At 41.6% G+C, this 25,079-nt stretch overlaps 1 long non-coding RNA gene across 1 annotated transcript in view; it reads right to left on the bottom strand.

The window, feature by feature from the left end:
• The window catches only part of LOC105726385 (uncharacterized), a 60,045-nt gene extending 36,514 nt beyond the window's left edge, over window positions 1-23,531 (bottom strand). Inside the window, exon 1 of the long non-coding RNA XR_010337597.1 lies at window positions 23,053-23,531. This is a non-coding gene — a long non-coding RNA (uncharacterized LOC105726385). The remainder of the gene's footprint in view (window positions 1-23,052) is intronic.
• Between the last annotated feature and the right edge of the window lie 1,548 nt (window positions 23,532-25,079).

Here is a 25,079-nt window from a genome sequence, read left to right as displayed (position 1 = left end):
TTGTGGAATAGAGTAATGACAACATGTAGAATTTCAAAAATTAATAATGGGAACACTCCACATAAGTACCTATTGGATAAAATATAAACAATGATAAGAGAAAAATGTATATCCTCAAGTACTTATATAAATAAAAAATAAAAATAAATTCTGAACTCAAAAGAATGAAGCTAAGTATCCTGGATCATGCCTATAATCTCAGTGCTTTGGAAGGTCAATGCATGAGAATTGCTTCCAGCCAGGAGTTTGAAACCAAACAGGGCAACATAAGGAGACAATGTCTCAAAAAAAAAAAAATTGTCCAGAGTGGTATCGTGTGCCTGTAGTTCCTGCTACTCCAGAGGCTGGGATGGGAGAATTACACAAGCCCAGGGATTTGAGGCTGAGACTGCAGTGAACTATGATCTCACTACTGGACTCCAGCCTAGGGACAGAGCAAGACCCTGACTTAAAACAAACAAGCAAACAAACAAACAAAAATGGACAAAACAGAGATGGCTGAATAGTCACAACCAGCAAGAACATACCCCATGGAGAGACTAAGACATAGAAAACACTGGTGCAGTCTGAGCAGATCTTCAGAGGGAAGGCATTGAGAATAGAGGGAGAACACAGATGCTGGGCTGAAGGAAGAGGAAGCTGAAAACTGTACCTGGGGCTACCACACACCAGGATTCCTTCCTGGGCCCCAATGACTACTGGAGAATGAGTGAATTGAACAGGCAAGGAATGACTTCCTCTTGCTATAGACCTCTGTAATCATGGCAGCAACAGATCCCATGATGCCTACAGACACTTGAGCTAGCAGGGTGAGCTGCTTAGAGAGGGGCCGGGGTTAGGGCTCCAGCCTCTGCATTGCCCAGGGGGTTTCCTACAGAAATGTCTTCAGTGGAGTATGACCAGGAATGCCTATCCCCAAAGCCTTGCCATGTGCCCTTAGGAGACTTTAGCCTTAGAGGAACTGTTAGGCCTAAAAAGAGCAAGATGGCCTTGCCTGTGAGATGAAGCAGTCCAACTTGAGATCCCCCTTGTCAGCTGGCCTATTCCAGGGCCCCAGCCTGGCTATGCGTGCTCACAGTACATCCTTAGATGCCCAACCAGAGTGCCTCCAGCACTGAACCTACCATATAATACAATTAACCCCCAAGAACATCAAAAAGGTAAAAGAAAAACAAAATCCAAAGGACAGCAACTTCAAAGATTAAAGGAACATCAGCCCACAATAATGAAAAAGAACTAGCAGAAGAATTTAGGCAACTCCAAGAGCTGGATGTCTTCTTACCTCCAAACAACTGTACTACTTCCCCAGCAATGGTTCTTAACCAGGCTGAAATGACAAAAATAGAATTCAGATATGGGTAGGAATGAAGATCATCAAGATTCAGGAGAAAGTCAAAACACAAGCCAAGAATCTTAAGGAATAGAATAAAACAATCCAGGAGATAAAGGTGACATGGTTATTTTAAGAAGGACCAGGCCAGGCATGGTGGCTCACGCCTGTAATCCAAGCACTTTGGAGGCCAAGGCGGGTGGATCACCTGAGGTCGGGAGTTCAAGAAGGACCAAACTGATCTGATATACCTGAGAAACTCCTGTTGATAATTTCACAACACAACTTCAAGTATTAACTGCAGAATAGACCAAGCTGAGAAAAGAATATTGGAGCTCAAAGACCAGTTCTTTGAGATAATTCAGTCAGAAAAAGAAAAAAATAATAAAGAAGAATTAACAAAGCCTCTGAGAAATATGGGATTATATAATGAGACCAAGCTTATGACTCAGTGGCATCCCTGAAAGAGAAGGCAAGAAAGAAAGTAATTTGGAAAATATATTTCAGGATATCTTTCATGAAAGTTTCCTCAGCCTTGTTGGAGGCCAACATTCAAATGCAAAAAATGCGCAAAATTCATGCAAAATACTACATAATAAACCAATCTCCAAAACAAATATTCATCACATTCTCCAAGGTCAAAACCAAAGAAAAAATGTTGAGGACAGCTGGAAGAAGGGATATTTCACCTAGGCAGGGAAACCCATCAGGCAAACAGCAAACCTTTCAGCAGAAACCCCACAAGCCAGAAGTCATGGGTGTCCTATGTTCAGCATTCTTAAAATAATTTGCATCCAAGAATTTTGTATCCAGCCATACTAAGCTTCATCAGTGAAAGAGAAGATCCATTTCATTTTTCATTAACAACCAAAACAGTAAACAAAGAAAACAAGATCCATTTCAGACAAGCAAATGAACAGACCAATAATGAGTTCTAAAACTGAATCAGTAATAAAAGGCCTACCAACCAGAAAAAGCCCAGAACCAGTTGGGTTCACAGACAAAATCTCCCAAATATACAAAGAAGAGCTAGTACCATTGCTACTGAAACTATTCCAAAAACTTGAGGAGGAGGGACTGCTCCCTAAGTCATTTTATAAGGCCAGCATCATCCTGATACAAAAACCTGGCAGAGACACACAAAAAAAGAAAACTTCAGCTTGAAATCTTTGATGAATGTTAATGCTAAAATTCTCAACAAAATATTGGCAAACAATCAAACAACACATTAAACCACTAATTAATAAAGATCAAATATTCTTTATTTGTAGAATGCAAGGTTAGTTCAACATATTCAAATCAGTAACTGTGACTCATCACATGAACAGAACTAAAAAATACCAGGTTTAGTTTGGGTATAAAGACTGAGAGCACATTTCAGAGACTACAGATCTGGGCTTTTCTCCAAGAAATTCTTTTTCAGGCCATTTTCTCTTGCATGAAAGTATTGCTACATAGAAAAAAAATAAGAGGCATTTAAAAAGAAGTACTGGAGGAAGAAATTTATAATAGAGAAGTTCAATTGGAATAATACAGTTTAATCAATGCAAGATGATAGGTACAAAAAATGGTGCCACCATTCTCCTATTGCTACATTATTATCATCTAATTCAGGTCCTCTTGATATCTCTGAAATGACACTCATCATCACAGAGCTCATATCCCAGAAGGCCTAAGCCTTTTTCTCTTATGCAACACTTTAAACAAATGAGATTATGCTGATGTAGAAGTTGGAACACTTATAGAATAACATTATATACAAATTTGATATTATGAAAAAAAGCTATTTGTTTTGTAGTGAGTAAACACTACTAATTTTTTTTTGTACTTTAGGTTCTGGGGTACATGTGCAGATCATGTGGAGTTGTTGCATAGGTACTTACATGGCAAGGTGGTTTCATCTATTTATGCTTTCTATGTGGATAATTATGTTGTCTGCTTCTATAATTTTTTTAAAACTTCTATTTGTTTTCATGTAGAGAGAAAGTAATAATCCCCTATTTTATGTGAATATAACAGTTAAAGTGACATGGAAAGCATGAAATTAGGACCCCACTGAGCTAATTCATAGAAGTGCAAAAATCCTAAGTGAAATACTGATAAAATTCAAGCTTTTGTGGAAGACAGTGTGATGATTCCTTAAGGACCTAGAAACAGAAGTACCATTTCACCCAGCAATCTCATTACTGGGTATATACTCAAAGGATTATAAATCATTCTATTGTAAGGACACATGCACACATATGTTTACGATGGCACTCTTCACAATAGCAAAGACTTGGAACCAACCTAAATGCCCAGCAATGACAGACTGGATAAAGACAATGTGGCACATGTACATCATGGAATACTATGCAGACATAAAAAAGGATGAGTTCATGTCCTTTGCAGGGACATGGATGAAGCTGGAAACCATCATTCTCAGCAAACTGACCCAAGAACAGAAAACCAAACACTTCATGTTCTCACTCATAAGTGGGTGCTGAACCCGTGAGAACACATGGACACAGGGAGGGGAACATCACACACCAGGGCCTGTTGGGGGATGAGGAGATTGGGGAGGGATAACAGAGTTGTTGTGGGGGGGCTCAGGGAGGAATAATATTAGAAGAAATACCTAATGTAGATGACGCAGTGATGGATGCAGCAAAGCACCATGACATGTGTATACCTATGTAACAAACCTGAATGTTCTATACGTGTACCCCAGAACTTAAAAGTATGATGAAAAAACATGCAAGCCATTGAACAAATAAAGCTTATCAAAATTTACAGTAACAAGAAAAGGCTGGTTTAAACTATTACCCTAATAAATATTGCACATTGTAATAAAGCATTCGATAAAATTCGATGCTCATTCATGTTCAAAACTTAGATTATTTCTATTTGGAGGGTGGCTTTTAAATGCGATTTTCAAAAATTTCCGCTTCTTCTGCAACAACAACGAATTTTATATCCATATGCAAATAATTAAAAATTGCACTTTAAAACAAACAAAATAAGACTGTGAAAATAGAAAAAATTGGTCTGAAAATATATATAAAGGCAAAAATAAAAATTGATATAATTCTTGCAAATAGCAACGGTTTTGTGACAATATGCTTACATTAAAAAATGGAAAACCAGAGTTTAAGTTACAAAAAGTGAGGATCAAGAATGTGATAAGCCACTGAAATTTGGTTTAGACTAAAAGGATCATTAAGAAACAAATCTATGTATCATTTAAAAAATACCTTATGGATGTCATTTATTTGTGTATTTAGTTGTTTTATTGAGTTCTCATCAGAATTTCCTCTAAAACGTCCAAAGCTCATTAAGAAATGCAATAACAATAACTAAGAACTTATTCTATAAAATATTTAAGCATTTTGTTAAGGAACAATGATTAAATTTGTCTAATCCTGGACTTAAATAGCCAGACTAGAATGAGTGGCACAAAAATCCAGCATGTTTAAGATAGCAGTGGCAACAGAGTCAGTGAGAAAGAGTGCAATTATTCAATTAAATGTTCTAGGAGAATTTTTCACTACCAGGGAAAAAGGTAAACTTGCAAAATGGAACTGTGAAAAAGGCGATATAGAAGAATCATTTGATATCTGTATATGGAAAATCTTTTGCAGCTTGAAATCAAAATGCAAACTTTAAAACAGAAAACATTTGTAGATCAATTTGTCCACTAGGAAAATGTTTGCAACAGATGTTACAGACAGAGGGTTACTATCCTTAATGTATAAAGAGGTCATACAAATAGATAAACTCTAAATTGCCAGCATAAATGAAGTAATAAACAGACAATTCACAGAAAGAATTTTAAATGGTTAATAAATGGGTAATATGGGAGGGACCTGTAGGAGGTAATTGAATCGAGGGCAGTTACCGCCATGCTGCTCTAATGACAGTGAGTGAGTTATCACAAGATCTGATGCTCAGCACTTCTCTTTCCTGTAACCTTATGAAGAAGGCCATGTTTGCTTCCTCTTCCATCATGATTGTAAATTTCCTGAGGCTTCTTCAGCTTATGCTGAACTGTGAGTCAATTAAACCTTTTTTCTTTATAAATTACACAGTCTCAGATAGGTCGTTATTAGCAGCATGAGACTGGACTAATACGTGTATATTTCACAATTTTCTGGGGAAGAAGGAAGTATTATATATGCATGATTGGAGGTCTGGAAGAATAAACAATGCATGCAGAGATGGTGTTGACTGAGCGTATTAGCTTTGCTATCATACACTCTCATTATCTGAATTGCTTCCAAGAAACATCTAGCACTTGTTAATTACAATGTTTAAACATATAAACAAGAACCAGATAGTCTCAGGAAAATATAGATGACAAATTCAGTTCATTGATTTAAAACCCTGCTCTTTCTCTATCTGGAGAATATATACATCACTGATGTGGCCCAGTCATTTTGACCAGGATATTATCCACCCCGCCAAATAGCTATTATGAACAAATTGCTGAGTTTGTGAGCATGTGAGTGAGTAACTGAACAGTGTTGAGAGGAAAATTGGTAATGTGCATCGATGGAGCACTGTCCACAGTGATCCAGTAATTGGTACCTGGGTGACAGCAGAAGACAGGACTGACTTCATTCTAGTAATCAATCAAGAATGCTCACCCAGCAAAATACTCAGGAAGCAGCAGTAAGAAAGTCATTTTAAAAAATTAAAAGAAATCAGCTTCGTTATGGACAACAATGCAAATACACCTAAGAGATGATGACAATTATCAGTGGTAGTTCCCAGGGTCCAGGACATTTGGCTGAGAACTCATTTAACACCAGAGACTTCATTGTGAGAAAAAAAAGTGCCCCAGAAACATCAGAAGCTAATGTTGAAATAGTAAAATGTAACTCTCACCATCACTTTGAGGCAGACACTCTGCAGGAAGCAGGCATACACAAATCAACTATTCTACAGAAAAGGCCACAGGGCTTGGTAATGTACTGTTCTGACCTTTTAAATCAAGAATTGGTCTAATCTAACATAATTTACCAAGGACAGCATAGCAAGATAAGGAACTGTAATGAACAGAATAAATCACATTTGTCAGAAGAGAAATAGAGAATATAGTTTCATTTTTCAGCAAATACAAAAAGCAGAGGATGTAATGCAGTAAACCCTCAGAGTTTCCTTTTCTTCCTGAGTGTATTATGTTTTTTATCATTATGCAGTCCTGAATAAGACTTTGCTATCTGAAATATATAAAAAATATAGACTAAAAATAAACATTTCATCATTTAACACATAAAACCTGCCGGTCTGCTACCTGTTGAGAAATATAAACAAAAAAAGTAAAAAAAGAAAATGAGTGCATCACATCCTTTACTTCCAGAGAAGTAAATAAAATACACACATAAGTGACTCTACTGGAAGATACTTTTGTGATCTGAAAGATTGGCATTTGAATTCTAGCTATACCATAGGATATCTGTGGGCCTACTTGACAGCCATCAGGCCTTACCACAACAGCTTGGAGAAGTGGAGTTTTCTCCTGACTTCTCCGGGGAAGAAGAAGATGTCAGTTTTGGACATCTCCTTCCCTAGCTGGCTAAACAGTGGGTGCTTTCCCAGTGCTGGCACTGCTGCCCAGCCAACGCGCCCTCCAGCAGCCCTTCTGTGGGTGTGATAGAGAACTTAGAGCATCTTGCCTTAGTGTCATTCATTTCACAATGTCACCCCAGGTTCACACTTCCAACCTGAGAGGCATTAGTAAAAGAATTAAGATCACCTATGTATAATAAGATCACATATGAATAACTAATAACGACTACAGTTACATTTCTAGTTACTTTCTTCTGCATTATGTATATGGAAATCATCTGAGGCTTTTTGCTCCTGCCTCAGGGCTTGTGGGATCTAGCCTCTACATTTGATGGCTTAAATATTTTGCTTGCAATATGCTGTTCCTCCTTCTCCTTCATAACAGCGAAATTATGAACATTTCCTCTCAGTATAAACATCATTCATGGACATAAGGCCAGTGCTACCTGCAACTATGGGTGACAAGTCTTTGCAAACGGGAAAAATAAACTAGAGCTGACTGTCATACCCTGGGCAGAGAACTGGCTGTCTCCGCCTTCTTTAAGAAGCCAAAGGCTTAATAAACTAGGTGTCTATGGAACATATCTCAAAATAATAAAAGCTATTTATGACAAACCCACAACCAGTATCATACTGAATGGGAAAAACGGGAAGCATTCCCTTTGAAAACAGGCACTAGACAAGGGTGCCCTCTCTGTCTCATCATTCCTCTTCAATATAGTATTGGAACTTCTAGCCAGAGTAATCAGGCAAGAAAAAGACATAAAGCTACAGTAATCAAAACAAGGTACTGGTACCAAAACAGAGATCTAGACCAATGGAACAAAACAGAGACCTCTGAGTAATGACACACATCTACAACAATCTGATCTTTGACAAATCTGACAAAAACAAGCAACTGTGGGTAACCCCCAATATAGGTACTGAGTAAGGAGAGCTAAGCAGAATCCTGGCACAATTAAGGCCTGAAGAATATCTCAGTTTATAGTGTCACTACTCAGTTATTTCCTTTATATAATCCTCTCTATATAATTATATATTAGTTCATAGAATTAGGGCCTGAAGAATATCTCAGTTTATAGTGTTACTACTCAGTTATTTCCTTTATATAATCCTCTGTATATAATCATATATTAGTTTATAGAATTAGTGCCTGAAGAATATCTCAGTTTATAGTGTTACTTCTCAGTTATTTCCTTTATATAATCCTCTATATATAATCATATATTAGTTCACAGAATTAGGGCTTGAAGAATATCTCAGTTTATAGTGTTAGTACTCAGTTATTTCCTTTTATATAATCCTCTATATATAATCATATATTAGTTCATAGAATTAGGGCTTGAAGAATATCTCAGTTTATGATGTTACTACTCAGTTATTTTGCTTTATATAATCCTCTATATATAATCATACATTAGTTCATAGAATGAGTGCCTACAGAGTATCTTACCACTCAGTTATTTCCATATATATATATATATATATATATATATATGTTCATAATCAGAGGAATGCCTAGAGTAGACATGATACAGAGCATGAATTAAGGAATAAGCAGCTTATAGTCGGAGGAGTGTCTGGAGCACACACAGTGCAGAGCATGATTTAGGTAAAAACTGTTAAACCAGGACAAGAATCCATGGCCCAGGTGGCAGCGTTCAGTATCACAAAGATACCCGCTCTATGGCAGGCTTGGGGCAAGAGCCACTCCTCCGGAAAAGGAGTTGTAGGACCTTGCTCCAGTTCTTGTGGAAGGCTGCCCTCAGACCAGCAATCCCTTGAGCATCTGAAGGCTCAAAACCCCTCTGGATAATCACACCTTGGTGACTGTGAACTTTATCAGCTCTTGTTACTGTGTTAGATCCAAAAGCATTCTCCTATAGAACTCATTGGGAGCTGCCGGCAGGTGGGGGTATATCCTGACAGCTCTGTCACTGCTGTGTGACTTAGCATCCTCCTTTAAATCTTCTGAGAAGTAGCATGCCATAGACAGATATATTGCACACAGCCCACCTCCATGCCTCGGTGACCTAATGGGGGTGGACCCCTTACTGCACCTGGCCCACTTTCTTGCCTCAATGACCTAATGGGAATGGACCCCTTGCTGTGCACTGTCCATCTCCTAGCCTAGGTGACCAAATGGGGGTGGACTCCTTGTTTTATTGCTCACGACCCTATCACTATCCTTAAAGATGACTTCACTCACTACCCTGCCCCCTAACCTATACACAATAAATACAGATGCTTCTGGATATTCAGGGTCTCGCCTGTCTCTGCTTATAGGTGGTGTGGCCCCCCTGAGCCCATTTTCCTTGTACTTCTGTGTCCTGTCTCTTTGATTCTCGGATCTTGCACCTCAGCACAGCATAAGGGACACCCCATGACCCTATGGGGCCCTTAGCCCTACAAGCAATGGAGAAAGGATTCCCTGTTTAATAAATGGTGTCGGGAAAACTGGCTAGCCATGTGAAGAAAGTTGAAACTGGACACTTTACTTACACCTTATACAAAAATTAACTCCAGATGGATTAAAAATTTAAACATAAGACCTAATACCATAAAACCCTGGAAGAAAACCTAGGCAATACCATTCAGGACATAGGCATAGCCAAGGACTTTATGACTAAAACACCAAAAGCACTGGCAACAAAAGCCAAAATAGACAAATGGGATCTAATTAAACTTAAGAGTTTCTGCACAGCAAAGGAAACAATCACTAGAGTGAACTGACAACCACCAGAATGGGAAAAAGTTTTTGCAATCTACCCATCTGACAAAGGGCTAAAATCCAGAATCTACACTGAACTAAAACAGATTTACAAGAAAAAAAGAAAGAAAGCCATTCAAAAGTGGGCAAAGGATCTGAACAGACACTTTGCAAAAGAAGACCTTTATAAGACTAGCAAATATGTGAAAACATCTCATTATCTTTGATCATTAGAGAAATGCAAATCAAAACCACAATGAGATACCATCTCCCGCCAGTTAGAATGGTGATCATTAAAAATGCTGGAGACAACAGATGCTGGAGATGATGTGGAGAAATGAGAACACTTTTACATTGTTACTGGGAGTGTAAATTAGTTCAACCATTGTGGAAGACAGTGTGTCAATTCCTGAAGGATCTAGAAATAGAAATAGCATTTGTCCCAGCAATCCCATTTTTGAGTATATACCCAAAGGATTATAAATCATTCTATTATAAATACACATGCATACATACGTTCACTGTGGCACTGTTTACAATAGCAAAGACTCAACTCAACCCAAATGCCCATTAATGATGACTGGATAAAGAAAATGTGGCACATATACACCATGGAATACTACGCAGCCATAAAGAAGGATGAGTTCCTGTTCTTTGCAGGGACATGGATGAATCTGGAAACCATCATTCTCAGCAAACTGACAGAAGTACAGAAAACCAAATACCACATGTTCTCACTCATAACTGGGTATTGAACAATGAGAACACATGGGCGCAGGAGGAGAACATCACACACTGGGTTCTGTTGGGGCATGGGGAGCTAGGGAATGGTCAGTGGGGAGTGGGGAGGTTGGGTAGGGATAACATTGAGAGAACTGCCTGATGTGGGTGACTGGGGGATGCAGGCAGCAAACCACCACGACATGTGTGTTCCTTTGCAACAATCCTGCAAGATCTGCACATTTACCCCAGAACTTAAAGTACAATAAAAAAAATAAAATAAAATAAAGGAATCAATACAGAAAAAATAAAGATTTGTTTTCAAAAATAAAATACTTTTTTTGTAGAAGAGATATAAACCAAACACTGATTGGTGAGAATAATCCATAATGCAGACATGTTATTGATCGATAAATATCTGAAAAATAAGGTATAAAAAAGTGAGTTAAACTGAGTATTCAGATCTGACAATTTTTGTGCATTTAGAAATAGGACAGTACCACAGGGACAAAGGAATCTCAAAGGCCCCCTATAATCTAACATAAGCTAGCTGAGCTCATCTTGTTCTTGAATTGGACCTTCTGCTCCAGCTTATCTGGCCCACTTCCCTATACTCTGAATACTGCTTGCTCATTCATACACCTTTGCCTTTGGTGATACCATTCACATGAGACAGCTCATCTGGTAATACCATTTGCCTTTGGTGATACCATTTGAATGAGCCAGCTGAGCTGGCCCAGATAAGCTGGCTCATTCGAATGGTATCACCAAAGGCAAATGATATCACCAAAGATGTATAAGCTGGCCCACTTCCCTATACTCTGAATACAGCTCGCTCATTCATACATCTTTGCCTTTGTTGATACCATCTGAATGAGCAAGCTGTATTTTTCATGGAAAAATCCTGTTATCCCTAAATCATGTGCCTCCATTACAATCCCTCCCTAGATACACCTTTTCTACACAGTGTTCCCTAGATAACGATACTATTCTTGCAGAATTTAGAGAGGTCTCACTTTGATAAGATCAAGAAACAGTCCAGGGCCTGCCACGTTCTCACACAAATATGTGTTACCATGAAATGACTCTCTAACTGTACCACACTTATTTATTATAGCCTGCCAAATTACATCATAAACTATTCTGAAGAATGGTGTCCATTATTCTCTTTGTTCCACATCACCTGGTTGAATAAGGGTTAATAAATGGTCATATACCTGCTATTATAGACCTAAAAAATTTCTTCCTAAAAAAACAAAACTACTCAAAAGAATTACTACAAAAGCAAGAGAAGAAGTTAATCTTCCTAATGTCTTTAACTTAAGTGGCCTAGATAATTACTGTTCTCTTCAAGTTTAATAGCAATTCTTTGGAAGAGGTCGGAGGAAAGACGAGTGAGGAGAATGTAAGTTTTTAATGTTCTAAGTACTACTCAAGAAGCAAAGAAGCAGATGTCCTTCATTTCCATACAGGACAGACACATGTTATATGACAGGCTTCACACAGACCCAGAGAAAATTTATTTATATGTGGAGAAGAATTTTTCACTGCACAACTAACCACTGAAGTAAGCTTCTTAAAGGAAATTTCAAAAACCATGTAGACAAACATGTGTTCTGTGTAGCTGGAACATTTTACTACTATAGGAACAATGGCTTTCTTGAGGCTCCTCCAGTGCCCTAGATCCATCATGAATAAGTATCTTGGGAAAAATCTTACATTTAGAAAGTTGGACAGTCTTACCGGAGTCCAAAGTTGGACAGTTCTTACCAGAAAGAATTAGTTCTTAACATTTTTATCCACAGACAACGTAAAAATGTAACAATGACTGCAAGCAGATACTGAAGAAATAGAGGTCACACTGCAGGTTTACAGAAGACACAAAATCTAAGCAAAATAAAGCAAAAAGTCATCAAATGCAGAAGAAAATGTTGCTTTCTCTTTCCTTGATCTGTACCTCTGAAGCTGGCATAAACCCTCATGTTTATTAGAAATGTTCTGAACAGGGAATCTTGAAGCAGGGATGTGTATCCTAGTCACTAATGTGATTATTTAATCTCTCTGAACCTGTTTTTCCCCCACCGATAAGATGAGAATGATAATATTTATCTACCTATATAGGTGTGACCAGATACTATCATGAATTTGAACATATTTGCTACAGTAAAGTGAGCTATCACTGAAATGTGTGATTTTTATGGGAAATTTGGTGGGGAGAAGTAGCATATGATTTGAATAGTATTTTACTACATTATTTTACCACAGCACAATTGCTGATTTTCCATTTAATACTTGTTGAGCACCAGGGGCCCAGGGTACAGAAATGAACAAAACAAATACTCCTGATGTTATTGGAGGAAAACAAACTCTTGTCAAATACATGTTTGTGCCTCAGTACAATACAGCTAACATTTCCTGAGTGCCAACAGAACTTTAATCCACCCAAATCATATGCACTGTGCCTGGATGTGCCTCTGGAGAGCATCGAACTCTCTCCGTATGTGAACAACTTTTCACTCAATTTTTAAATCCCAAAGCAATATCATAGAATTTTAGAATTACAAAAGGACCTTAGAGGTTAAAATCTTACACTCATTGTAGGAGTCTTGTAAAATATGCTTGGAAAGTTCTCACTCATCTTAAAACTTGACTACTTTCTATTATGTAAACATCTAAAAAAGGCATCATATTCTTTTCTTAGGTAGCTCAAACGATTATTTCACTGGTAAAATATTAAGACAAAGTCTGTATCCCCCTGGAACACATTTAATGCCTCAATTTTGAAAAAAGTCATTATTGTGCTTCATAAAAATTAGGAATAATTGGGAAAATTTTTACATTATTAGCTAGATATAATGTATTTTTAGACCCTCAGAATAAAATATGTACATATTTGTTTTTTAACACCTGAAATTATCATTAATGTTAGTAGTCTCCTCATCTCTTACAGTATGTATTAATACATTATTCACTAATTTATTTACTCAAATATTTTGAGTTCTTAGTATGTGTCATGTAGGTTACTAGTCCATGACAAAGATCAAAATTCAATTCTTTATTGTAATTCTTATGTGTTACACTGGGGTGACTCTCTTGCCTCCTCTGCAGCGTCTCAGAGATGATTCTCCATGCTCAACAATCTTCCCTCTCCTTCCATGTCTTACCCCAGACATCTTTGGGGTTCATAAGCAGAGGACCACAACCCCTGGGCTATGTAAAATAAAACCCTTACATGCACAGAAACTGTGACCTGCAGGTTCAGTGGAATGTCTTTTATTTGTTTGTTTGTTTGTTTTTTTGTTTTGAGGCAGAGTCTTATTCTGTCGCCAGGCACCAGGCTGGAGTACAGTGGCACGATCTCGTCTCAGTGCAATCTCCGCCTTCTGGGTTCAAGCAATTCTCCTGCCTCAGCCTCCATAGTAGCTGGGACTACAGGCGCATGCCACCACACCCAGCTAATTTTTGTATTTTTTAGTAGAGACACGGTTTCACCATGTTGGCCGGGATGGTCTCAATCTCTTGACCTCGTGATCAACCCACCTTGGCCTCCCAAAGTGCTGGGATTACAGGTGTGAGCCACCATGCCTGGCCCAGTGGAATGTCTTTCTACCAGGGGACCCTGGATTCCAATCATGTTAAGCCACCTCCTAGTGCACCTGGTAGGATTCTTCACTGGCACATTGCTATTGCCCTTGGCTCTTACCTTCCTGAGCAGGGGTCCTTAACCCCCAGGCTGTGGACTGAGACTGGTCTGTGGCCTGCTAGGAACTGGGCTGTACAGCAGGAGTTAAGTGGCAGGCAAGTAAATATTACCACCTGAGACCCCCTCCTGTTACATCAGCCAGCATTAGATTCTCACAGCAGCATAAACCCTGTTGTAAACTGCACATGTGAAGAATCTAGCTTGTGCACTCCTTATGAGATTCTAACTAATGCTTGATGATCTGACGTAGAACAGTTTATCCCAAAACCATCCCAACTGCCAGCACCTCCCGAGGACGGGACTTCCCAGTTGTGTTACTCCATTCTGTATTGCTGTAAAGGAGTATCTGAGACTGGGTAACTTATTAAGAAAAGAGGTTTCTTTGGCTCACAGTTCTGCAGGTGATACAAGCATGGCACCACCACCTGCCCAGCTAGTGGTCAGACCTCTGGGAGCTTTTACTCATGGTGGAAGGCAAAGGGGAAGCATGTGTTTCACATTGCAAGAGAAGAGGGAGGTCCCAGACTCTTAGCCAGCTAAACTAATAGATCAACAAATCACTCATTTCCATGGGGAGGGCATCAAGCCATTCATGAGAGATCTGCTCCCATAACACAAACAGCTCCCACTAGACCCCACCTCCAACACTGGGTGAATCACATGTCATCATGAGAGTTGGAAAACACAAAACATCCAAACAATATCCCCAGTTCTCCCACCTCCACAGTGCCTCCAATCTTGGTCATACATAAACCTGGTGGTGCTCTCATGGCCTCTGGAGTTTTTGTTGCACAGGGGTGTGTGCATATGCATATCAGTGGTAACTCCTCAAAGTAAGCCTGGGACTTATCGTCATTTAAGTTTGCATCATGGTCATACTCTATATTACAATTCCTGGAAGAAAATCCCATGAAACTAAAAACAACAAAGCTGGCCTCCATAGTCACCTCCCTTGTGGGAAATGGACTATCTACAATTCACAGGGAGGTATGTTTGGCATTGGATATAGAAATTATTCTTTTTAATGTAGTACTTTTGGTAGAAAGAATACCCACACTTGGGAAAAGCATATTTATATGCCATAAAAAACATACAACTTTGTGGTAAATATAATCTCTGAGATGGAATTCAACATGTATTTTTCATTTTAACCTTCAGACTCAGTAGCTCAAACCATGTCCAATTCAACTAGACTCAGTCATGCTGGGTCTTGGACCAAAATTACCAATGAGCTTAGTAAAAACACACAAACCAAGCTCAAGAAGACAACCAAAACTCCTATTTAAAACATTTATTTTCAAGTTCTTAAAGGCATTTTTATATGTAGTATTTCTTATGCTATGAAGAAATTTGTTATCTATTTTACATAATCATTTAAGAGATTAAATAATATAATGAATGGAAAATTACTTTTCAATTATTTGGTTACATTTCTATACAAGATCAAGTATATTTCATGGGAAAATGGAATCTGTCCAAATAAACCAAAGAATGACACAAATAGAAACTGTCCAAGAATTCTTAAGTATTTCTGGAGAAACTGTTATGCAATTGCATCACTAAAACCACTCATAGCTTGACTGGTAGAGAATGTATTTCCAAAGCAGTTTTAGTGGCAAAATAAGATCTGAACACAATTGCCTTAGGTAACTTAAAATAATCGCAAATTCCATCATCAGGGATCTATTTATGGATCAAGGCATAAGAGAGGCAGGACTAGGTGGCGGCTCCAGTCAAAGCAGCATGTGGAGGCTTCCATTGTGAATTTTAACTCCAGATCCACTCCAAGAACAAACCAGCAATCCTGAGAGGACCCACAGACCCTCTGAAGAAAACAGACTCCTTCTGCAGGACCCCGGAGACACCTGAAATACTATGAGTGACCCAGCTGTGGAAGTGGAACACACATCCCCATTGGAGAAGCTGAAGCTGCAAGAAGGAAACCCTCAAGCAAGTTTTCAAGCCCGACTCATCATTCACCTGGAAAAAGACTGAGGGATGCTGCAGGGGGCATGGAGGGAGTGAGACTGGCCCTTCAGGTTTCCTGGGAGCTGGGTGAGGCCTGTGACTTCCAGCTTTCCCCCACTTCCCTGACAACCTGCATGACCCAGCAGAGGCAGCCATAATCCTCCTAGATACACAACTCCAGTGACCTGGGAGTCTCATCCCCACCCACCACAGCAGCCACAGCAAGACCTGCCCAAGGAGAGTCTGAACTCACACACACCTAGCCCTGCCCCACATGATGGTCCTTCCCTACCTGCCCTGGTGGGGAAAGACAAAGGCATATAATCTTGGGAGTTCTAAGGCCCCACCCACCAAGGGTTTCTCTTCACACTACTACAGCTGATGCTTTCTGGAATGCACCACCTCCTGGCAGGACGCCAACCAGCACAAAAATAGATCTCTAAATCAACAAAGAACCCTCATGGGTTCACTGCACCCTACGCCACCTCCTCCAGAACAGGCACTGGTATCCACAGCTAAGAGACCCAAGATGGTTCACATCACAGGACTCTGTGCAAACAATCCCCAGTACTAGTCCAGAACCAGGTAGACTCACCAGGTGGCTAGACCCAGAAGAGAGACAACAATCACTGCAGTTCAGCTCACAGGAAGCCACATCCACAGGAAAATGGGGAGAATACTGCACCACAGGAACCTCATGAGACAAAAAATCAGAACAGCCTTCAGCCCTAGACCTTACCTCTAACACAGCCCAGCCCAATAAGAACCAGAAAAGCAACCCTGGTAATATAACAAAACAAGGCTTGTCAACAACCCCCAAAAATCACACTAGTTCACCAGCAATGGATTCAAACCAAGAAGACATCCCTGATTCACCTGAAAAAGAATTCAGGAGACTAGTTAAGCTACTCAGGGAGGGACCAGAGAAAGGTAAAGCCCTGTGGAAAAAAATCCAAAAAATGATACTAGAAGTGAAGGGAGAAATATTAAAGGAAATAGATAGCTTAAAGAAAAAAAATCCAAAATTCAGGAAGCTTCATACATACTTTTAGAAACATGAAATGCTCTGGAAAGTCTCAGCAATAGAATTGAACAAGTAGAAGAAAGAAATTCAGAGCTCAAAGATAAGGACTTTGTGTAAGGCCGGCTGCCTTGCTGGGAGCTAAATGGACACACTTATCTCTCCCCGTGCCAGCCTCTCCATGCTGACACACTTATCTCTCCCTGTGCTGGCCTCTCCATGCTGACACACTTATCTCTCCCCATGCCAGCCTCTCCATGCTGACACACTTATCTCTCCCCGTGCCGGCCTCTCTATGCTGGCTCCCCACACCCACTCCTATCTGGTCTCTCTATGCAGGCTCCACACACCCACTCCTGCATTCCTCACTCGACCCCTTCAAAATTCAAAAAGCCCACCAAAGATTTGTCCAACAGCAGCTTAACATTGACCTCCCCAGCTGGTCAGCCCACCAGTAGTCCCGCCTGGCAACCAATGGTAGCTCACCCCATCAGCACCTTGACTTCCCCTCACCAATGAAACTGTCTGCTCTTTGTTTCCCTAAAGACCAATCAATTACCTCCACTCCCTATAAAACCTCACACCCTGAGAAGCCCAGTGTGACTTCTCTGGCCCCTTCCCGGACCACAGAACCTCGCCCGGGAGGTGAATAAATTGGATTCTCATTTTCTCACACTGACCTCAGTTTCCTCATTTTGACTCAGCAATATACCTTACTGCTGGTGCCAAAACCCGGGAGGAGTTGTGAGACCCCCCTCCTAAGGGGGAAACTGACTCCTCCACCTGAAGCCGGACCAGGGAGCCACTCCCCTGCAAGGTAAGACTTCTGTTGCCCATAGCCTCTCCCGCTGCCTGCCTCTGGACTCCCTGTCTGTAACCGTGGCCATGCAGGGACTCCTCCCTGCCGGGGGCCCAGGGTCCCAGTTCCATTCCAAGGACCTGAGTGTAGAGGAGACATCCCTATGCTCTTGTCTTCCCCCTGTAAGGGGTCTGCTGAGGGTCAGGAACCTGAGGGAAATGTCCCCATCTTCCTGAACCCTCTCCGGTGTTCAGTAGTGCAGTCCAGGATGCCTACTGGTCATCACCGCAGCAGCAAGTGAGGCTTGGGTAATCAAAGACCTGCTTACTCCTCCAGGCCCTACAGACCTCGGCTCCTAAACTCAAAACTCGCCCTTTGGCAAGCCAGCTCCTGCTTAAATATTTTCAGTTTCTCTTTCTGTTTCTCCTGTTCCCGAGAGAATGTGTGAGTGAGTTTTTTCCCTTCCAGTAAAATTGTATCCTGCTTTGCAAGTTTTATAAGTTTACAAATTCTTGTATTCTTGTTCTCTATTGCTGATAACTGTAAGTTTCTACAGTGAAGGTCATGAGAAATGCCCAAGCAGGCAGGACTATGGCTTTCTGAAAACTGTAGCAAAAGGGAATAGATAAGGCCTGTGCTAAAATCCTTGAGCTCTACAGATAGCAAACATCTGGGTCACATAGCAACTGTCACATGTAAGCCTATGTTAAGTACCTATTACTGCTTAATGAATTGCCTTTGCTCTATGCCTTCGAACTTGTTTTAGTGCCACTGTGTACTTCATGTATAAAAAGCCAAGCCCTGTCTTTGTTAGGTGCTTAGTATTGAGATGCTAATCTGCTGAGCCAGTGGCCACCTTAATAAAATCCTCCTGTTTCACAAAAAAAAAAAAAAAAAAAAAAAAAGCTACTCTTCCTCTCCACTGTAGCCTAGCCACAATATCTGCTGGACAATCAGTCCAAGTGGCCTCCAGAGGGCATGCTTAACTTTAATGTCCTCACTAATTTAAACAATTTTTGCCAAAGGAACGGCAAGTGGGCTGAGGTTCCCTACATCCAAGCATTCTGGTATCTCCACACCCACCCCAACCTCTGTTCCTCTTGTACTACGGCTCAGGTGCTTTTAACAAAGGACTTACCCAAACAGCCTTCAGCCCCACAGGCAACCTCCTCCTCCTCCTTCTCTGATCCTGACTTGCCTGAAAAACTCTCCCTACCCCCAACCCAACCTAATAATCCTCCACCCTATGTGGAAACCCAAACCCCTCCTGCTTCCCCAGGTCTTAACCTCTCCGGTCAGCACCCACACTCGCTCACACAGCACTCCCACCAATGGGGGTTCCCCCCTTTGTCCCCTCTATACCAAATCTCAAATCCCTTCTGCTCCTCCCCTTTCAAAACCCCAGCCACCTCCTGCCCTCCCGAGTCCTGATGTAACCCCACCCGCTAGTGCTCACATTCACTTGCATGACACATCCACTAATGAGAACTCCCTCCTTTGTCCTCTCCACAAGATGGCTGGAATGGAGGGTGTAGTCTGGGTACATGTTTCTTTCTCTCTAACTTGTCCACCATTAAGAAATGCCTAAGGTGGCCAGGCGCGGTGGCTCAAGCCTGTAATCCCAGCACTTTGGGAGGCCGAGGCGGGTGGATCACGAGGTCAAGAGATCGAGACCATCCTGGTCAACATGGTGAAACCCCGTCTCTACTAATACAAAAAAATTAGCTGGGCATGGTGGCGCGTGCCTTTAATCCCAGCTACTCAGGAAGCTGAGGCAGGAGAATTGCCTGAACCCAGGAGGCAGAGGTTGCGGTGAGCCAAGATCGCGCCATTGCACTCCAGCCTGGGTAACAAGAGCAAAACTCCATCTCAAAAAAAAAAAAAAAAAAAGAAATGCCTAAGGTCATTCTCTACCAATCCTACTGTTTATACTAAAGAATTTCCCTATTTCGCTCAGGCCTATAACTTAACCTAGCACAACATTTATGTAATTCTGTCCTCTACCCTTACTCCTAATGAAAATAACCACCGCCGCCAAGACCAAATGCTGCAGTGACTCGTAGCAAACATGCAAGGCACAGCTCATAAGGTACTTAATTGTAATAAGCTGCATAAAATAACTCAGGGTCCTACTAAAAACCCAGCTGCCTTCCTTAACCAATTAACCAACGCTATAGTCCTACATACCCAAGTAGACTCAAACTCCCCAGCTGGGACCACCCTCCTAGTGGCCCATTTTATCTTCCAGTCACCACCAAACATTAGAAAAAAACTAAAGAAAGCAGAGGAGGGCCCCCAAACTCCCATACGAGACCTGGTAAACTTGGCATTTAAAGTTTTTAATGGCCAGGAGGAAAAGGCTAAGGCCGTCCGCCAGGCCCATTTACAGCAACAGGTAAGCCTCCAAACCCAAGCTATCATGGCAGCCCTAAAGCCGGCAGCGTGCCCAGCATCTGGTGGGGAAAACTCCTCAAAGTTCCTCCAAAAAGGTCCCCTAGGACCCGCCCAGACTGCTTCAAAGGTCCCGCCCGGGCCCTGCTTCAAATGTGGCCAAGAGGGACCCTGGGCTCAGCAGTGCCCCTGTCAACGTCCATCTCCCGGACCCTGTCCGATCTGCAAATAAACTGGACACTAGAAGGTAGACTGCCCATTCCAGACTACAGGCTCACCCCCTGCATCTCCATGTGAGGGGCAAGCCAGTCCAAAGGATGCAGTCCCTTCACTTGAACTCCTTGGCCTCATGGATGATTAATGCAACCCAGACTCGAAGACCCCCATCACCCTTGCCGAGCCCAGGGTAATGCTACGAGGAGTGGGTAAGTCCATTTCCTTCTTAATGGATATGGAGGTTGCCTGTTCTGTGTTGCCTTCCTACTCAGGGCCTAGTATACCTTCCCAGTTTCAGTTATGGGAATTAATAAAGAGCCTTCCTACCCTAATCAAACACATCCTTTAGCCTGTGTCCTCCAAAGACACCCCTTTTCTCACTCTTTTCTAATCATACCCTCATGCCCAGTTCCCCTATTAGGATGAGGTATTCTCCAAACTGTGGGGGCCACTCTCCAACTTACTGGCCCCCATACTCAAACCCATCACCCACTCACCTCCTACTGCCCCTCCTAACGGACACTATGCCCAGGCTCAACCCCTTGTCTCAACCCCCTATCCCTCCTAATGTAGTTAATCCCTTAGTATGAAATACCTCTAAGCCTGTAGTGGCCAGACATCACACGTCAGCTAAGATACTTCTTAAAAATCCAACCCACTTTCCCTCACGTCCTCAGTTTCCCATCTCAAAAACCCACCACCAGGGCCTAAAGCCTATTATCGCCTAACTCCTAGCACAAAGACTCCTTATTCCTACCAGTTCCCCTTGCAACACTCCTATCTTGCCAGTCCAAAAGCCGTGCGGCTTTCACCTGGTTCAGGACCTGAGCCTTATCAATGAGGCAGTAATTCCCCTCCACCCTGTAGTTCCCAATCCATACACCCTATTATCAAACATTCCCTCCACTACTTATTTTACAGTCCTTAACCTCAAGGACGCCTTCTTTACCATTCCTCTTCACCCTAAGTCCTACTTCCTCTTTGCCTTTACTTAGACCGATCCAGACACTAACCTCTCACAGCAGTTAACCTAAACAGTCCTGTCCCAGGGCTTTAGAGACAGCCCTCACATATTTAGACAAGCATTAGCAGCTAACCTAACCTCTTGCCTCCCTCAGCTTAGTCTCCTCTTACAGTACGTGGACAACCTGCTGCTTTGCAGCCCTTCCCTCTCCATGTCATGGCAGCATACTGCCGCTCTCCTTAATTTCCTTGGGTGTAGGGAATACTGGGTTTCCCCCTCCAAAGCACAGCTGTCAGTCACCTCGGTAATCTATTTAGGTATTCACCTTACTCCCCAAACTAAGGGCTTAACAACAGACAATCAGAAGGCACTACTTGCACTGCAGCCCCCTGGAAACAGCTAACAAAACCCTCTCCTTTCTAAGATTTGTGGGAGTTTTCCATCACTGAATTCCTAACTTCGCTACTCTGGCTGAGCCCTTGTATGTGGTAGCCAAAGATACCCCCAGGAAACATAGCTAATATTCCAGTCCTATACCTGCATTATCCCTAAAGTTATAAAACAACTTGGCTCTGTAAGCCATACAATCCTAGAAAATAAAGCCACCCTAACCAACCAAATCAAACCCTCAAATAACACCTCTCATCCTTTCTCCTAGTTAACTCTAGTACAGCAGGGAGCCAACATGTTAAACTTAACCAAAACCATAAACCTCGCTCACTCCTTTTTATGCGCCTCTCTCAGCAACTCCCCCCCTTAGCCGCAGTTCCCCTCTGGTACAACTTCAATTTGTCACAGTCACCTATAGGGCTTAGCAGCACCTTAACAAATATCCCCTTGTTCAAAATACACTCAAAATTTCTCTCTCTCTGCTATAAGACAGCCAGCAGCTCCAGTCCCAGCTGCAACACCACAATAAAAATAAAAACCTCCCTCTACATGCCACCAAAAAAAATACTTTTAGTGTAATGGAACCCTAACCAAAATTATCAAAACTTCCTCCCCATTCCCCTGTGTGCCCGTCACCCTAGTCCCGCAACTAAAGGTGTATAAACAAGCTAAATTCCTATCCCTCCTTCCATCTTCCCCTCAGTGCCAAAACAAACATGCTGTCTTCCTCCCGATAGTAGTCAGCTTCTCCCTAGCATCCTCTTTAGCAGCTGCTGGAATTAGAGGTGGCACCTTAAGCTACAGTGTCACTTCAGCCGCTCAACTGGAAAACAAACTCTGTGTGGCCATTGAAGCATCAGCTGCCTCCCTGGCCTCCCTCCAGCAACAAACCACGTCACTAGCTCAGGTAACTCTCCAAAACCGATGGGCCCTTGACCTACTAATGGCGGAAAAAAGAGGTACCTGTCTGTTTCTCCAAAAACAGTATTGCTATTACATCAATAAAGCAGGCCTAATAGAAGAAAATGTCAATGCTCTCTATCACCTCAAGGAGGACCTCCGAAGAACCCCAAGTGTGCCAAACTTTCCTCTTAACTGGTGGCAATCTCCCATATTCACCTGGCTAGCTCCTGTTATCATTCCCCTAATCGTGGTTTGTCCTCTACTAATGCTGGCCCCGTTCTTTCTTAGGTTTTTACAAGCTCGCATGAAAAATCTCCAGAGTGGCTGTAAATCAGATGCTACTTCACCCCTATGTCCAACTCCCAGACAAGGCACAGGCCAACTAACCTCACCACTCTGCCCCTGTTCAGCAGGAAGTAGCCAGAAAGAAGCGGCATCCTATATCATCAAAAAGGTTGAGATGTTAGGCCGGCTGCCTCGCCGGGAGCTAAATGGACACACTTATCTCTCCCCGTGCTGGCCTCTCTATGCTGACACACTTATCTCTCCCTGTGCCGGCCTCTCCATGCTGACACACTTATCTCTCCCCGTGCCGGCCTCTCTATGCTGGCTCCCCACACCCACTCCTATCTGGTCTCTCTATGCAGGCTCCACACACCCACTCCTGCATTCCTCACTCGACCCCTTCAAAATTTAAAAAGTCCACCAAAGATTTGTCCAACGGCAGCTTAACATTGACCTCCTCAGCCAGTCAACCCACCAGTAGTCCCGCCTGGCAACCAATGGTGCTCACGCCATCAGCACCTTAACTTCCCCTCACCAATGAAACTGTCTGCTCTTTGTTTCCCTAAAGACTAATCAATTACCTCCACTCCCTATAAAACACCTCATGCTGAGAAGCCCAGTGTGACTTCTCTGGCCCCTTCCCGGACCACAGAACCTCGCCCGGGAGGTGAATAAATTGGATTCTCATTTTCTCACACTGGCCTCAGTTTCCTCATTTTGACTCGGCAATATACCTTACACTTTGAATTAACCCAACCCAACAAAGACAAAGAAAAAAGAGTAAGAAAATATGAACAAAGCCTCCACAACATTTGGGATTATCTTAAATGACTAAACCTAAGAATAATTGGTATTCCTGAGGAAGAAGACAATTCTAAAACTTTGGAAAACATATTTAGGGAAATAATTGAGGAAAACTTCCCTGGCCTTGGTAGAGACCTAGACATGCAAATACAAGAAGCATGAAGAAGACCTGGGAAATTCATCACAAAAAGGTCTTTAACTAGGCACGTTGCCATCAAGTTATCCAAAGTTAAGAGGAAAGAAAGACTCTTAAGAGCTGTGAGACAGAAGCACCAGTTAACCTTAAAATAAAACTAACCTAATTAATAGCAGATTTATCTACATAAGCCCTACAAGCTGGAAGGGATTGGTGCCCTATCTTCAGCCTCCTCAAAGAAAACAGCAGGTAAGAATTTTGTATCCAGTGAAAATAAGCATTACTTAAGAAGGAAAGATACAGTCGTTATCAGACAAACACACATTGACAGAATTGACCATTACCAAGCCACCACTATAAGAACTGCCAAAAGGAGCTCTGAATCTTGAAACAAAATCCTGGAATCACATCCAAACAGAATCTCTTTAAAGCATGAATCACACAAAACCCATAAAACAAAAATACAAGGTAAAAAGCAAAAACAAAACAAAACAAAAAAACACAAAGTATGCAGGCAATAAAGAGCATGATGACTGCAATGGTACCTCCCATTTCAATCCTAACATTGAATGTAAATGGCCTAAATATGCCACTTAGAAGATACAGAACCACAAAATAGATACGAACTCACCAACCGTCTGCTGCCTCAGGAGTCTCGCCTAACACATAAGGACTCACAGAAACTTAAAGTAAAAGAATGGAAAAAGCCATTTCATACAAAAGGACACCAAAACTGAGCAGAAGTAGTTATTCTTAGATCAGACAAAACAAACTTTAAAGCAACAGCAGTTAAAAGAGACACAGAGATATTATATAATGGTAAAAGGCCTTGTCCAACAGGAAAATATCACAATCCTAAACATATATGTGGCTAACACTGGAGTTCCCAAATTTATAAAACAATGACTAACAGACCTAAGAAATGAGGTAGACAGAACATCATAATAGAGGAGGACTTCAATACTCCACTGATAGCACTAGACAGGCCATCGGGACAGAAAGTCAAGAACGATACAATGGATTTAAACTACACCTTGGAATAAATGGACTTAACAGATAGATACGGAACATTTCATCCAACAACCGCAGATTCTATTCAACAATGCATGGAACTTTCTCTAATACAGACCATGTGATAGGCCATAAAATGACCCTCAGTACGTTTCAGACAACTGAAATTATATCAAGC

Source organism: Aotus nancymaae, unplaced genomic scaffold (genome assembly GCF_030222135.1).
Source record: "Aotus nancymaae isolate 86718 unplaced genomic scaffold, 86718_ANA_hifiasm-v0.15.2.pri h1tg000051l, whole genome shotgun sequence".
Lineage (NCBI taxonomy): Eukaryota > Metazoa > Chordata > Mammalia > Primates > Aotidae > Aotus > Aotus nancymaae.
The sequence above is the reverse complement of the archived record's forward strand: the minus strand, read 5'-3'. Positions and strand labels throughout refer to the sequence as shown.